This window comes from Scyliorhinus torazame, chromosome 3 (assembly GCF_047496885.1).
Source record: "Scyliorhinus torazame isolate Kashiwa2021f chromosome 3, sScyTor2.1, whole genome shotgun sequence".
NCBI lineage: Eukaryota > Metazoa > Chordata > Chondrichthyes > Carcharhiniformes > Scyliorhinidae > Scyliorhinus > Scyliorhinus torazame.
In genome coordinates this window covers 17,664,978-17,677,722 of record NC_092709.1, presented here as the reverse complement: position 1 = coordinate 17,677,722, position 12,745 = coordinate 17,664,978, and the positions used below count along the sequence as shown (strand labels likewise).

The window sequence follows — 12,745 nt, the reverse complement described above, 5'->3', positions numbered from 1 at the left end:
GATAGGGGCTCTGAAATCCCGTGGGCCACAATTTCCAACGTGTACACATCTGGCAGTGCCCTTTAAAGCCGATCCCATTGGCACCTGCGGCACACCGTAAGAATCTAGGCCAAACTTTTCCAGCAGTTCTTGGCAGCGGGATCTTCCGGTCCTGCCGATGGTGAACCCCCCCCTCCCCGCCTTGGGTGTCCCGCCTGCAATGAGGTGGATATAGCGGAAAACACCGTTAAGAGCAGCGGGATCTTCCAGCCAGTGATGGCCCACCTCCCTCCACAGTGCATCACAATGTGGGGGCTGTGGAAAATCCCATTTAATTCAGTCCTCTTCCAGTTCAATTAGATCACAGCTGAGCTGCAACTTAACTTCATCATCCTGCCTGGGGTACTGATCCCTTAATACCCTCAACCAACAAAAATCTATCAACCTCAACAACTTTTTGGAGTGAATATTTCCCGAGTTCCACAATCATTTTGTGTGAAGAGGTGCTCTCTAATGCCAAACCTGGCTCCATTTTTAAAGATACAAACCCTTCTTCTCAACTCCTCTACCAGAGCAAATAGTTTCTCTCTATCCCCCTCATCAAATACTTTAATCAGTTCACACACTTTCATTATTATTTTCTCTACTTGAGAGAAGAATTTGTCCTCACAACTTAGCCCATAATCTCTGGTACCATTCAAGTGAATCGAAGCTCCGTCTCCTCCCAGACAAACATATACTTCCTGAGGGGCAGTGGGCAGTAGCGCGGACGCCTGGGGGGCGATTCTCCGAGCCCCGCGCCGGGCCGGAGAATCGCCACAACCGCGCGCCCCGACGCCGGCGCGCGATTCTCCGAGGTGCGGAGAATCGGCGCCATTCGTGCCGGCGCGTTTGGCGCCGCACCAACCGCAGGCCGCTGGAATCGGTGGGGCCGCTGATTCTCCGACCCGGATAGGCCGAGCGGCCGCGCGGACACGACAGAGTCCCGCCGGCACCTTTCACCACTGGTCTTTGCCGGCGGGAACTCTGCACGAAGGACCGGGGGGCGGCCTATATGGGGGGGGGAGGGGGGCTCCTTCACCGGGGCGGGCCTCTGATGGGGCCTGGCCCGCGATTGGGGCCCACCAATCGACGGGCCGGCCACCCCCCCTCCCCCAAGCCTACTTCCCTGCGCAGCCGGCCCCTGAACACTGACGCCATGTTGAGTCGGGGCCGGCGTGCTAAAGAAGTCCCACGCGCAGGTTGGCGCGGCCCAACTGCGCATACGCGGGTTGGCGCGGCGCCCATTTGGTGCCGGGAAAGGAGGCTGGAGCGGCATGAACAGCTCCAGCACCGTGCTGGCCCCCTGTGGGGGCCAGAATTGGTCGTACCCGGGCCCAGTTGACGCCGTTCTGAAACGCGACGGCGTTCACGACGGCGCAAACACTTGGGCTCCATTTGGGAGAATCCCCCCCCTGTTCTATGAATACATTTTGGGTTCATCAGGAGTAGAGACCATGATCCCAAACTAGATCTCTCTCCTTTCCTCCCCAATGCAGCCTACGTCCATCCATCCAATGTGTTTGGCATATTGGTACTCAATGCGATGTGGGGCTCCTATGAGTCCAGGCTGTCCCTATTTCTTTAAGCTGATGCACTTGTATGGATGGGCACAGGGGCTTTCCAGTAGGACAGTGGAAATGTTTTAGGAATGTCCTCAAACATCCTCTTAGTGCCAAACATACCCACCAACTCATGGGAGATCCTGGCTTGTCACTGACCGAAGTGGAGAAGGCTGATTCAGGGAGGAACCGAACACATTGAGAGATGTTATCAGGAAAGTTCAGAAGTTAAGTTCAGGCATCAGAGGGAGCTCACAAACCTCCAAACAATTCATCTACACAACCCTTCACGCACCACCTACTCTGCATGCGGCAGAGTCTACAGGTCAAGCATTGGACTTATCGGCCATCTCAGAACATCAAACCAGAGCGGATGCAAATTCATCTCGATCCTGAGGGATGCCTAAGAGAGAGGGAGAAGGTGAAAACTAGGGGTATCCAGGAGTCCAGAATTACCAGAGTATAGATATCATGGAGTGGGGAGGCACAGTTCCATTGCTGCCTCAAAGCACCATAGACCCAGGTTCGTTTCCAAGTGACTGTCTGTGTGGAGTTTGTACTTTCTCTCTGTGACTGCGTGGGTTTCCTCCGGGTGCTCCGCTTTCCTCCCACAGTCCAAAGATGTGCAGGATTGGCCTTTATGAATGTGAGGGGTTACGGGGATAGGGCAGGGGAGTGGGCCTAGGTAGGATGCTCTTTCAGGGGGTCGATACAGATTCAATGGGCCAAATGGCCTCCTTCTGCATGTAGGAATTCCCTTATTAAGTGGGCGGTAACTTGCTCAATTGGAGATGGATGGAGCTTAAAACCTACTGCTCCAACCCAGACTGGTATCTCTGTAGGTCCCTGGGCTTTGATGCAATAAAGGGATTTGTTAATGGAAGACTGGCCTTAACGAAGTTATTACTCTGGCGACAAGGAGTAAAAGCAAATATTTTCCGAACAACCTTCTGAGTTGAAAATGAGTAAGAAAATGGGAAGAAATAAAATGCCTCTCTGTGATAAACTTGAACCCTATGACGTTAATGGAGAAAACCTGGCCCAATACATGGAGTGCATGCTACACTTCTTCGGGCTAATAACATTGTGGGAAATGAGAAACAGAAAGTGGTTCTGTTGACAACATGTGGGCCCCGACATTTAGCGTGATAAAAAATACCCGACCGACCCAGATGCTCCTGACCCGAAGACTTTTGGCTAGCGCCTACACCTAATGTGAAATCACTGTCAACCAATGCCCACTATCATCCTCCAAAGATACCACTTCAATATGGCAGGGAGAACCCTGGCGGGGGGGACCAGTCACTGAATTTTTAACCAAATTGTGGAAACGGGCAGAACCTTGTTAATTTGGCCCCTCCCTGAACGAGATGTTGCGAGACAGGTTGGTGTGTGGGATAAACAATGTGACAACTCAAAAAAACTTACTGACAGAGCCCAACCTAGATCTAAAGAAATCCATTGAAGTAGCTCTATCCCTGGAGAATGCAGAAAAAGGAGCTCAGGAGCTACAAGGGGCAGTAGGCAGCAAAAGTGTCCATTCCTCGACTGAAAGTGTCTGTGTAAATAGTCCATCATGAAATCGGAGCTCTATATGCACCCCCCAGCAGTCAAGGAAACATTATTAAATCCTAAGGATTCTAAAGAAAAGGGTCCCGAAGATTACAGATGTCAGAAGGTGGAATATTGTAAACAGTTTAAAAGAGCACAGCCAAGGCAAAGCTATGGGAATAGACAATACACGTACTGCTCAGGGAAGAAGCCAAGGCAAGCACAGGCCCACACTATGCAGGTATACCCACTCTCAGATGTCGAGACAATGTAAGTAAACCACATCATCACACCCAAAGTTGCCCCAATAAAACTGCTGGTAAATTGTCATCCTTTGGAAATGGGAGGTGGGCACGGGAGCTGCTGTCTCTGTCATTGGAGAGCAGAGATTTGATTGCTTCAAAACTGGTATCCAACACTTGAGTATGGTAGATACTAGGGCCAGAATAGTCACCGACATGGGGGAAGCTTTGTGGTTTGAGGGCACCACTGTGACCCCGGTGACCTATAGTTAGCGATCAGCCTGATTTACACTCATCATTGTGCGGGGGCAGGGACCAGGTCTTATGGGTAAATATTGTCTCCAGCTGGTCAGGCTGGACTGGTGAGAGATTTTCAGGCTGGGTGTGGGAGGACTGTGTGAAGTCATCAGCAAATACCCTGAGATCTTCCAGGAGGACCCTGGAAAAATAAAAGGAGTCAAAGCCAAAATTTATGTCGACCCTGATGCTACCCCTAAATAGTTTAGATCAGGACCAGTTCCATATTCCCTGGGGGAAAAGGTGGAGACGGAGCTTCGCCACCTGGAATAGCTAGGCATAATGAGAACCGTGCGGACCGTCGGTAATGTAATGTAGGGGGAAGATGCACACGAGGTGGCTCTCGCTAGAGTACTGTGCAATTTGTACTGTATTGTCAGGGGCTGGTTCAGTTCAGAGGGCTGGACATCTGGTTCATGATGCAGAAGAAGGCCAGCAGCATGGGTTCAATTCCACTACCGGCTGAGGTTATTCATGAAGGCTCCTCCTTCTCAACCTTGCCCCTCAGCCTGAGGTGTTATAGTCCACAGATTAAATCACCACCAGTCAGTTCTCCCCCTCAAAGGGGAAATCATCTGGGACTATGGCAACTTTACTGTTCTTTTTGCTACCACAGGTTGTTTTCTCTCAAAAACCCACGCAGTTAATGCAATAAGGATTCTGTTTGACTAAATGCCCCAAAAAGTTCAGAGGAGGGAAGGTGGAAAGCAGAAGCTCGTTGAAGTAAGCTGAGGCATGTAAAAGATCGCCATGTAAAATGGCGGAATCAGCCTCTGTTGCTCTGGACACTCCACTGGCAGCCAAGGTGCTTTCTAGGAGTTCGTAAATTACCAACAAACTTTGTCAGAGGACCTCGATAAAGCAATGGAAGAGGCCTTGGCCCCATTCAAGAAGCTATGGGGAAAATCAATGAAACTGTGGAAGCCCTTGAGGCCACAATAAAGGATGTGGAAGTAGCCCTTCCGAGCCACACTCATCGGATTGCCTCATTGGAATCACAGCTATCTTTAGTGGTCATAGGCATAGACATAGACATAGAATTTACAGTACAGAAGGAAGCCATTCTGCCCATCGAGTCTACACCGGCCCTTGGAAAGAGCACCCTATCTAAGCCCACACTTCCACCCTATTCCAGTAACCCAGTTACCCCACCTAATCTTTTTGGACATTAAGGGCAATTTAGCATGGCCAAGCCACCTAATCTGCACATCTTTGGGCTATGGGAGGAAACCCGAGCACCCAGACGAAACCCACGCAGACACAGGGAGACCGTACTGACTCCGCTCAGACAGTTACCCAAGCCGGGAATCGAACCTGGGACCCTGGAGCTGTAAAGCAACTGTGCAGACCCCTGTGCTACTGCGGTCAAAGCGAACAACTTGTTGAAGGCCAAGATGAGTGACCTAGAGAATATCTAGGAGGCGGAATATTCTAATTGTGGGTCTGCCGGTAGGGATGGAAGCCCAATGCCTATGGACTACTTTGCAGATATGTTCGGTGTGTTGATGGGTGAGGGTGGCTTCATATCACCTCCTGAGTGGGACCGAGCCCACAGTACACTCCAGCCAAGGCCATGTCCTGAGGATCGTGTAGTGGAACTGAAGTTTCAAGGAAAAAGAGAGGGTTCTAAGGTGGGCAAAAGAGCACTGTGACTTTAAGTGGGAAGGCCACGCCATCAGATTCTATTAAGGGGTGGGTGTGGAGCTGGCGAGGAAGAGTGTTGCATTTAATAGAGTCAAGGCAACCCTGTGTAAAGGTGGAGTCCATTTCGGTGTGGTTTACCCTGCTCGGCTTAGAGTAACTTTCAAAGGAGTAGACAATTTCATTGACGCACTGGGCAAGGTGGACTTTTTCATTAAAAAACACAAGTTGGGCACGGTGTAATTGAGGTTTGATTCTGATGAAGGGCATGTTGAATAGCTTCATTTTGGGGGTTTCACGGTTGTTCTTATATTTTCTTGTTCTTGTTGCGGTTGAATGTTTATGGTTCTTGCTTAGATTTGGGGTTTAGCTCTGTGTGGGGTTCTGGATTTTTGTTATGATCATATATAACTTCCATTCGGAGTGCAAAGTTTATGGGGCGTTTTTTCTTTGTATGGAACCATTTTTCTTATCTCCAGCCAGGAGCCTCCCTGCTAATCTAAGAATTAGCTAATGGCAGCGGGTTTGAACGGTTCACTGCAGCTCATAATAATAGTAGTTTTTTTCAGCTTAATAATAATAATCTTTATTATTGTCACAAGTAGGCTTACATTAACGCTGCAATGAAGTTACTGTAAAAATCCCTCAGTCGCCCCATTCCGGCACATGTTCGGGTACGCCGAGGGAGAATTCAGAATGTCCAATTCACCCAACAAGTACGTCTTGTGGGAGGAAACCGGAGCACCCGGAGGAAACCCAGTGACCCAAGCCGGGAATCGCATCCAGGTCCCTGGCGCTGTGAAGCAGCAGTGCTAACCACTATGCCCCCGTAGCGTCCCATTCCGAGATGGAAGTAGACAAAGCTAACCTTTCGATTGTAGCGGCCACCGAAGTAACTCTTCAGGGCTCCGTCTGGAAGAGAGGGTCTCCAATTCGGTTTACACCTCCAGATCCAGTTCCTCCCTTGACGAATCTCCAGCTGATCACGAAGAGGCGGAAGAGACCTCCTCGCCGCGGGAGTACTGAGGGAGAAACAGACTTAAAGGGAGAGGGATGTTATGGTGGTCATCATAGATCTCCCCATGGCCTTCGTGGAATATGAATTCCCCTATTAAGCTTGCGGAGTCTCGCCCAATAGTAAATGTATGGTGGAATCTTAAAATCCACGGCTGCAATCCAGACAGGTATCTCTGAAAGTCCCTGGGCTTAGACGCAAGTATTGTAAGAAGAGGCAGCGACCTTTTTTGTTCCTGCAGTAAAGGGATTTGTTATCAGAAGATTGGCCTTGGCAAAGTTATTACAGGAAGTGTAGTCACTGTTGTAACATAGGGAATGTGGCAGCCACTCTGCTGAATGTGCGAACTTGCTGTGTGCAATGAGATAAGTGACCAGACTCTCTGTTTTAATGATGTCGGCTGAAGGAGAATTACTGGCCAGTGGGATAACACCCCTGCCCCTCTGTGTAATAGGGTCATCTTTGACATCTCCCTGAGAGGGGGCGGTGAGAGGGGATTGGGGGGGGGGGGGGGGGGTGGTTTAATATCTCGTCCAAAAGATGACACTTTGAGATGTAGGAAATGTTATTTCATGTAACATTTGTGTTCACTTACCCTGGTGGGTAAAGGGCTGAGATTGCAACAGTTTTATCAACATACAAGACCACAGTGACTCGGACCACCCTCTGCACTCTTTCTTACTGTGCATAGTGTTTATCCGATGGCATCTCCCACTTGAGGAAAATTCTTCCTAAGGTTGCTGGCAGGAGAAATCAACCTGAACATTATCCTTGCATTCCGACTGCGTCATCCATTTGCAGTGCAAACAGCATTAGTGTCAAACAGCGGGCAGTGCCTTTTAAGATAATTTACTGCTCAAAATTGTATTTGCTGTCAGCAAACTGATGGTGATTGAAGTATGCTGTGTGACAGGATGCCGTAGTCGAAGCACTCACCTTTTCAATATTAAGTCCTGCTGCATGATTTCCAGGAAAAGTCTCCTTTCACCTGCTGAAGTTCGTAAGATCAGTTGCGGGGTGGGGGGGGGGATTAGATGCAATGATCAGTATCATTGGTTGAGGCAATCTTGAGTCGGTGTTTGTACAAGATGCAAAGGGAAGAAGCTAATCATAGAATTTACAGTGCAAAAGGGGACCATTCAGCCCATCGAGTCAGCACCGGACCTTGAAAAGAGCACCCTACTTAATACCACACCTCCAGCCTCCACCCTATCCTCATAATCCAATAACCCCACCAACCTTTTGGACACTAAAGGCAATTTAGCATAGCCAATCCACCTTACCTGCACATCTTTGGACTGTGGGAGGAAACCGGGGCACCGGAAGGGAACCCATGCAGACACGGGGAGAACGTGCAGATTCCACACAGACAGTCATACGAGCTTGGAATTAAACCCAGGACCCTGGGGCTGTGAGGCAGCAGTGCTAACCACTGTGCCAAAGTGCCGCCCCGGAATGCTTTCCTTTATATCTCGGGGATTGAACACAAGACGTCATACCTCAAATACCCAGAGCCCGAGTTAGACCACACTTAGAGGAATGTGAGCAGTGCTGGATAAGGAAGGATATACATTGATTCATCAGCAAGCTACGTGGGCACCTCATGTTAAATTACACAAAGTGGGGTTTTATTTTCTGCAATTTAGCAGATTAAGGGGTGATTTGATCAAAGTTTTAAAGATATTAAGGGGAACAATAGGTAGGTCGCGAGCACCTATTTCTGTGACTAGGGGAGTCCAACACCAGGAGCAAAGTCTAAACATTAGAGCTGGACCTTTCAAGTGTGAAAAAGGAATCACTTCTTCACACAACGGATGGAGGTAGAAGTTTGGAACTCTTCTACAAAGAACAATTGACGCTAATAATACTGAGATTGATAGATTTTTGTTATCCTAAGGTGTTACAGGATTAGGGTCGGGGGTCAGTAGCAGAGGTGGCCACATGCAGTTAGGTCACAGATCAGCTATGGTCTCGTTGAATGGTGGGACAGGCTCAAAGGCGGAATGACCTCCTGTGTTCCCATATTCCTATGAACCCAACACTTATGAGGGCTTGCAAAAATGTTTTGTTTCCTTTAATAAAGAAGCTAAAAAAAAAGGGACATTAATTTCCAACAACGACATGGGCAGCACGGTAGCATTGTGGATAGCACAATTGCTTCACAGCTCCAGGGTCCCAGGTTCGATTCCGGCTTGGGTCACTGTCTGTGCGGAGTCTGCACATCATCCCCGTGTGTGCGTGGGTTTCCTCCGGGTGCTCCGGTTTCCTCCCACAGTCCAAAGATGTGCAGGTTAGGTGGACTGGCCATGATAAATTGCCCTTAGTGTCCAAAATTGCCCTTAGTGTTGGATGGGGTTACTGGGTTATGGGGTTATGGGGATAGGGTGGAGGTGTTGACCTTGGATAGGTTGCTCTTTCCAAGAGCCGGTGCAGACTCGTTGGGCCGAATGGCCTCTCTGCACTGTAAATTCTATGATCTATGACAGCAACAACTCGCATTTATATACCATCTTGACAAAGTACCCACAGCAGTGTAATCAGGCAAAAATCAATACCTAGTCAAAGTGGTGGACACTAGGACGGGTGACCAGGAATTAACTCAAAGGAGTCAATATTGAATAGCGTTTTGAAGGAAATGGATGAGGCAGAGAGGTTTAGGGAGGACATTTCAGAGCATTGAGCCTAGGCAGGCGAGGAGCTGAGACCTTGAAAGGCTCTGTTAGAACACAAGGTCTGTTAGTTCACACAATTGAGGGCTGTTGGTATCAGATCCCAAACACCTCTTTCCCATTCACAATGCCCATCAAAGTCAAAACTGACACCGCGGTTCTTGCAATGGATTCTCGTGACCAAGCACGGAATCAATCGAATAACAATTGGGCGTGTTCTCCAAAGAGTGTGTCATCTCCTCCCCCAGATTACCACCCAGGCAGTGAAGATAAAAATCTATCCCACTCGACTTTCATTTTTTTCTCTCTCTGCCTGACAGCTCTGTTTGAAAACATTTTTCTTGGGGGGATGGAGGAGAAAGAAAATACTCACCTGCTCTTCAGTTCTCCCTGCGGGATAGAGTGTCTGTCATACATCTGCCTTGGAAATTACAGTTACAGTGTTGTTTGAAGCTAGAATTACAACGTTACTGTGTGAAGTTTGTAAAGGACTGACCTTGCTTTGAAACCAGATGTTAGCACACCGATCCATCACACGAGAGTTGCTGAAGAACCTCTGGATTTTTGCGGCTGCCCTGATATTAAATCCTTGTCAGATTTCATTATATTGGTGATAACAAATTGTGTCACCTGAAAGTCTCTCAAAGGGAATGACAGCGGTGATATAAATTGCCTCATTTCAACTCACTCAGTATTGATCATATCTGCAGCTAGTACTGATCTGTGTAGCAGAAACACAAAGGGTGGAATCTTCTTCTGCTAGTTTGTTTTCAGGAGCCGGTATCATGTCTGGGTCCCCACCTTGCTTAGGTCTGCAGTGCACACTCCAGCATGGTCTTCCAGGAGGCAGGCTTATAGTCGGCTGTGTCCACGTCCTACTTTCAATTGAGGATGGGAGGTGGATTGTTAAGATTTTGTCTGACCTGTTCTCTCGATGTGCAGTGTCTTCAGAGAAGGAAGCCCGCTTGGGTCATTGTCTGTGCGGAGTCTGTATGTTCTCCCCGTGGGTTTCTTCCGCGTGCTCTGGTTTCCTCCCACAAGTCCTGAAAGATGTGCTTGTTTGGTGAATTGGACATTTTGAATTCTCCCTCTGTGTACCCGTGTCATCTCCGGAATGTGGCACCTGGGAGATTTTCACAGTAACTTCATTGCAATGTTAATGTAAGCCCAATTGTGACAATAATAAAGATGATAATATTATAACATTGCTAGAGAAGATAGCAGCACATTTGTTAATGATAGTACTTTAGATGGGAGCAATAACATGCAAAACAACAATCACACTCTCAAGAAAGTTGCCCTATGTCTCTGTCCCTTTGTCAGCTGTGGAGCACTCTTGCCCCTGAGTCAGAAGTTTGTGGGATCAAATCCCACTTCATGACTTGAGCATTGAATTCATGATTGAAACTTCAGTGCTGCACTGAGGAAGCGCTGCATTCTTGGAGGTGCAATTTTTCAGATAAGACATTAAAGCTGAGGTCCTCATTGCCTTCATAGGTGGACTTAAAGATCCCATGACACTATTTTGAAGAAGAACAGGGGGCTTACCCTGGTCCTCCGCACAATATATGTCACTGAATCAATGAGCAGGATTTACTGACCACGCCACCCTGTGTTTTCCGGCAGGGGAGGCATCGGGCCAGTGGGATCGACCGGTCCCACCGTTGTCAACAGGATTTCCCATTGACAGCACCCCTCACCGCCAGGAAACCCGTGTGCCAGCGTGGGATCGGAAGTTCCCACCGGCATGAACAGCTGGTAAATCCTGCTCAACATCGCAAAAACAGATTATCTGGTGACCATTGCATTGCTTTTAGTGAGAGCTTGCTGTATATAAATTGGCTGCCCCAAATCCCCCATTACAATGGCAACTGCACTTCAAAAGAATGTTGTTGGTCATAAAGCACTTTGGGACACCCTGAGGTCTTGGAAGGTGTTATATAAATGGAGGTCTTTCTTTTATTCTTCTGTGCGAAAGACTCTGATGGAATTCTACATCCTTTATTAACCTTGACATGGAATCTGAGAATTCTGCCGAAAGGACAATAGGTAGGAAACAAATAAAGAGTTATGTGAAGGGAATGACAATGTTTTTTTTAAAATTCACTTATGGGATCTGGGCGTTGTTGGTTAGGCCAGCAATTATTGCCCATCCCTAGTTCTCCTTCAGAAGGTGGTGGTGAGCTGCCTTCTTGAACCGCTGCAGTCCCTGAGGTGTAGGTACACCCCCAGTGCTGTTAGGGAGGGAGTTCCAGGATTTTGACAGTGAAGTAACGGCAATATATTTTCATATATCAGGGAATGTACGGATATGGGTTTAAAAGATTAGAAGAGATGTGAAGAGCTAGGAATATAATAATAATAATGATCTCTATTATTGTCACAAGTAGGCTTACATTAACACTGCAATGATGTTACTGTGACAATTCCCTGGTCGTCGCACTCCGGGGCCTGTTCAGGTACACAGAGGGAGAATTCAGAATGTCCAATTCACCGAACAAGCACGTCTTTCGGGATGTGTGGGAGGAAACCGGAGCACCCGCAGAAAACCTATGCAGAGACGGGGAGAAGTGGCCCAAGCGGGAATCGAACCTGGGACCTGGTGCTGTGAAGCAACACTTCTAACCACTGTGCTACCGTGCTGCCCTATTCTATTATCCAGGATACTAGTTGCTGAAGGCTCAGTCACCAATTGTGCCTGAGGGGTATAGAGCAGGAGAAATTAGGCCATGGAGGAGTTGATAAACCAGAACAAGAATGTCATATTGAATTACACAGAATCCACAGCTCTGCAGCAAGCCATTTGACCCACTGGTCTATATCAGTATTCATATTCTACACATGACTCCTCCGACTTTATTTCTCTCTTGAAACAGGTTTCCACTCCCATCAATCAAGCGATTTATCAAAACTTCAGTGAAGAATAGAAGGTCAAGTAAAAATGGTGGGGTCCTCTTCGAAGTATGTGCGCAGAGTTATTTATAATTTGTTGTTGGAATGTGGACATGGTTTGCAAGGTTGCAATTCATGGTGCATCCTTACCTTAGCTGCCCTGAGAAGGTCTTTTTGAGCCACTCGTGGATCTCACTCCCACAACCCAAAGACGTGCAGGTAGATGGTTTGGCCACGTTAAATTGCCCTTTAATTGGAAAAAAGAATTGGGTACTCTAAGTTTAAAAACAATCGAAACAAATATTCAGACTGGTGGCCTGAAGCTTGATCAAAACGTGGGTTGTAAGCAGTGTCTTAAAGGAGGAGAAAATCCAGGCAAACTGGCGGAGAGATTTAGGAAGGGAATTCGAGAGCTTATGGTCTAGGTGATAAACATTGGAAAAGCAGAAGAGTTGACGGAGCACAGGGATGACATAAAATGTTAGAGCTGAAGGAGGTTACTGGGATAGGGAGGGGGCAGGGTGGCTATGGTGGGATTTGGAAACAAACATGAGGATTTTAAAATGCTCAAACTGCAACGATGAACCTGAAATAACCTTGTTCACAAAACCTGCCAATGGCTGCACCCTGCTATGGTATTGATGACAGCTTCCTACAAGTCACAAAAGTGCATGGTAACAGTAGTTTTGGGGTGATATTTGACAGTCAATTAAGTTGGTGATGGTTGCTTCAGCGGGCAAGGATCACACTGTCAGAAGAGATTGGCTTCAATGAAGGTGGCTAAAAGTACTCACAATTTTTTTGTGCTAATGTAAAGTGTGAGCCGTCAAATTCTGAACAATGTTATAATGAAGTTGC

The 12,745-nt window shown here is 47.7% G+C and overlaps 1 protein-coding gene across 1 annotated transcript in view; it reads left to right on the top strand.

The window, feature by feature from the left end:
• LOC140408310 (multimerin-1-like) overlaps window positions 1–12,745 on the top strand; it is a 108,247-nt gene that overhangs the window by 78,737 nt on the left and 16,765 nt on the right. The window lies entirely within an intron of this gene.